We start from the raw sequence: 4,506 nt of genomic DNA on the forward strand, positions 1-4,506 counted from the left end.
GAATTTCAGAAGCCCAGGTAGAGTAGAACACTTAGGGCTTTTAGCATGATGAACCAGGTAGCAGCAAACATAGACAAACATAGTAAAATCATAAAAACACACTAAAAATCGGAGAAGAGTTTAGGAAACCCTAATCGTTAAAAATGGAGAGTCATTTTGAAAGGAAAATCGAAGAACCTTCCAGAAACACTTAAAAAGTTTGTAATAAGCACAGATCTAAGATCGATCTGAAAGAAAAATCGAACGGCTCTTAGAGCTAGGGTTTCAAAGAACCTAGAGAAAGTAAGAAAGGCTTTAAAAGATACCGATCTAGCCGGAAAAGTCAAGGATCTGACTCGAGTGGCCATGGCTGGCCGGAGAAAGGTCAGAGATGACCGGAGAAAGGTCATCGAGCAAAGACTGGACCAAGCCCCTTCAGAATCTGGTCATGAGACCACAGCAACAAACACATAGAAATCATAGGAGGCTGATACAGGTCTTAGGCGACCATGGAAAGCCATAAATTAGGGTAGATTAAGGGGCGGTGGCTAGGATTTGATGTTGTTGTAGAGAGGATTTGGGAAAGGAGGGGAATGCAGAGGCGGTGTAGGGTAACAAATGAAAGGGTTTGGGGGGTAGTTGGAAATTAATTTAGGTAAGGGCAATTTTTGGCCGTTGATCTGAGTGATCAACGGCTTGGATTGAACGGGTAAATGGGCGGGTTATGAAGATGGGTTTGGGTTGGGTTAAATCGGAATTGGGTCGGGGTTTAATAGGAATTGGGCCAGGGTAATTGGGATTCAAATTGTGGTCCAATTTAGGCTATAATCGAAATAAAATGGGGCTAACATTTAAATAGCCAATTTTCCTATTTGATTTATAAAAAATAATAAAATAATTTCTGGAAATAAATTGATGGTACTAAAAATGATTTATAATACATAATTAATTATTTAAAAATACCAGACCTAATTTTACGAACATAAATGCAGTTAAATCTTAAAAGAGGCTAATATGCAATTATATGCAATTTAGCTTTAAAAATACTAAATAAATTTGCAAAAATTTNACTTTCTAGCCATTTTTTATTCTTTTTAGGAAAATTCATGATCGCCATACACTTGTTTGGTTTTTGAAAACACATCGTAAACCACGCTACATGAAATGCACCCGCGGTTCACGACATATTTATTTATTAAACATATTGGAAAGTGAAGTCGGGTCACATGAAATGTGCACCCAGATTTGAAAATTACAAGTCACAACTACGTCACGGGAACCGTACCCGTAGCTATGACAATTTATTTAATTAACGCGCCTAAAGCAAACTACGAATATTCATAAGATGTGTAATTCCTAATTCGATGATTGTGAGCAAAGGGCCCGGGATTATGGAGTACTTTTATTAAGTTTCAAGCTCATTCCCTCTTAAGCTTCTATTTCATATATCTGACCAAACCCAATCCCTAAAGGAGGTGAATAAATTAATTGCTAATGAGCTTTAGCCTCCTCGCTTCAATGGCCCCAACATTCATTTAAAGAGGAATCAAATAAAATAAGCATTTCAAACATATAAACTAGAAAGAAAACACAAATAACAATTAAAAGGAATAAATGGGGGATCCAAAGATGATTAGAGACCTCCAAATCCATAGGTAATTAGAACAGGGCTTGAAATAGTTCTGGATTTTCTCCCAGTATATACTAACATATTATATCATTTTCTCATATTCACAAACAGATGTCCAAGCTTAGAAATCAAGTTCAAAAGTTCATGACAAAAAAAAAAATTGTAATACGGACAGCAATGGTCAATAAAGAACCCAATTACAAACTCTACAGATACCAAAAACAACTCCACATTTGCAGATGAGAACATTGATATCGCAGCTCCTAAATAGCCTCAGATCATGGCGTTTAAGCCTACTAATGACTATAATTTAAACAATGTCTTTTGAACCAAAGGAACCTTTAAGGGACTCATCAGAAGTGCCAACTTTGAAACATATAATTGGAAAACATCACTTTCAAATAAAGCTATGTACAAATATGCTGACTTTAAATAGAGAAAGAAACTGCTAGGGTGTCGACATGCTTAAAACATTGATTAATCCAAATTAAGGTGACGATAACCGAACCCCTAGCAGAAAAAATATCAAATCGTCCATCACAAACTCATTTCTAAGAGAGGAAGACAAACGGAACTTTCTGAAAACTGCACATGAATGCACCAGCTTGTCCGGTCTGATCAACAATCGCCAAATCAAACAAACCTTAGTTAGACATATAGACTACCCAGCAAATCAAAAACCAACGTGAGCCAAAAGTGCAGAATTTGCACTTAAAAACTATGCAGATTTGCTTCTTAAACAGTGCAAGACAGAGTAAATTTTAAAAAGCTTAACAATCCTGACAAATATCCCAAAATACTGCATATTTCAGCACAATTTATCGCTCAAATCAGCTGTTTTCTGCAGCTCGAAAGAACATAGTTCTTATAGCTGTAACAATGCAGACAAATTTTTCGAACAAGAAAAGGAAAATAGAGCAAATCTGAACATATACAATCAGCGAAACAATTTTGCTTAAACACCATTTTAAACCAAGATCTAATAAGAATGAATCATTTAACATGAAGAAACCAAGACAAACTAACATGGGTCTAACTCAATAAGACATAAACCAATGAAAATTAGTGCCAGATTTTAAAAACAAATAGAACATGATAGCACGATGATTCACACACTGCATGGATCACTAAGTTTCAACCCAAACACTACTACTATCCTAAGAACACAAGAAGAATTACCAGGACTGAGTTTATGATTAAGTAACGTATTTCAAGTACAACCTCTGGAAAGCAAACAAAATACTCCAAGGAAGCTGATTCCTGAATGCAGCAGATTCATAATTCTTACAACGTGAAGATCAGAATGCATTTCGACATGAAACAAGGAAGCAACTTGGTGCAAACGTCAAGCAGATACTAGCGAAGAGGAACGGGTCAAGGTATTAATAAGCCAGAGACGAGTCGATTCAACGCGGAAACTAAAGTGTAATCTGAACGCTTCATTTTCCAACTATTCACGCTTTAACATTTCGAACAACAAACATATATCAAATGATCAGAACAAAACTATTAGTCTAGAGATAAATTCCCTATGGCTTCATCATACTGTAATCACACCAAATAAAATGAGCAAGAATCAAGAAATGAACCTGTTAAATGCTTCTTCTTTAATATGTAAAGAAAATTTCCACGACAAATTCACCAAGATGAAAATCCGACGATAATACAATAGCAACAAAATTGTCACAGGAACTCGAGCCAACAAACTCGACTGACGAACGACCACTGCGATGAAACCTCAAACGCCTCAAACAAACTCCATTTCAACACCCAAAAATTCTGAAATTGAACCAGAAGAAACAGACTATTTTTCTTTTTGTATTTTCTGATCTTGAAATAAAGAAAACGGGAAAAGAACTTTCCTCTCTAAATTTCCTCTCCAAAAAACCCTCTGAAAAAAAAAACCTCCGAAAATCTGTCCCCCCAAAAGAAACCAAAATTCCTCTAGTTATCAGGCAAACACTTGATGAATGAAGGGTTGGGATCAATCGAAATCGATCCCACGGTCCCCATTCATCCAGCATATGCCTTCTAGAGGCTTCCAACACGTGAGAAGGGAGGTGGGCATCTGTCAGAAACCGTTACAATATGATGACGTGGTGGGATGGGGGGTGCGTGAGGTGAGTTTTGGTGAAGAACTCGTCTGAAACTCAGACGAGTTGGTCGATTTGATGCGGCTGAAGAGGGAGAACTGAGAGAAGGCGTCGTTTGGTTCTTTCATAACTAGGGTTAGGTTTTTTCTTCTTTGTGTTATGTATTTGGAGAATGGGTCGAGTAAGAGGGGAGGGTTTAGGCTGGGTAGGGGCGATTTGGGTTTCTATTTGGGCTCAACCTCAATTTGGCCCAAACTGAATTTAAGACCAAGCTTTTTCAATTCCCTTTCTCTTTTTGTTTTCTTTTCTTTCTTTAATTAATTAAAAAAGATCTAAATTAAATTCCTAGATTAATTCAAATTGAAAAATTAAGCTAATTATCTAACTATAAAATTTATAAGAATTAGTTGATCCTAAATTAAAAGAGAAAAATTAATAATCCAAAACTTAAAAGCTAAGAATGTAAAAGTGAGCTATTTTTGTGATTTTCATTTTTAATAAAGCAACTAATAAATTAATTAATCCTAAAATGTGAACACAAAATCTAAATGCAATGCATGACATTTTTTGGTATTTTTCATCATTTTAATAAAAGTAAACACGCACAGAAATGCAAACAATTTAACAAAAATTCCTACAAAAATCCTATAAAATTGCAAAAAATTGGAAAAAAATCTATTTCTTTAATTTGTAGGAGTATTTCACATAGGGCATAAATCACGTGCTCACACACGTGAACGGCGGTTTTTGACTAATTTGAGTAGTTTCATAGTTGGTCTATCATTGAATCTTCAATTATTAGCT

At 35.6% G+C, this 4,506-nt stretch overlaps 1 long non-coding RNA gene across 1 annotated transcript; it reads right to left on the reverse strand.

Annotated features, from left to right (window-relative positions):
- Positions 1–1,650: 1,650 nt before the first annotated feature.
- Positions 1,651–3,851, reverse strand: LOC109222132. The gene is made up of 2 exons (XR_002067355.1): positions 3,199–3,851; positions 1,651–2,223 (listed from the first exon to the last, which is right to left on the reverse strand). It is a non-coding gene; the product is annotated as an uncharacterized LOC109222132 (long non-coding RNA).
- Between the last annotated feature and the right edge of the window lie 655 nt (positions 3,852–4,506).

Source organism: Nicotiana attenuata, unplaced genomic scaffold (assembly GCF_001879085.1).
Source record: "Nicotiana attenuata strain UT unplaced genomic scaffold, NIATTr2, whole genome shotgun sequence".
Lineage (NCBI taxonomy): Eukaryota > Viridiplantae > Streptophyta > Magnoliopsida > Solanales > Solanaceae > Nicotiana > Nicotiana attenuata.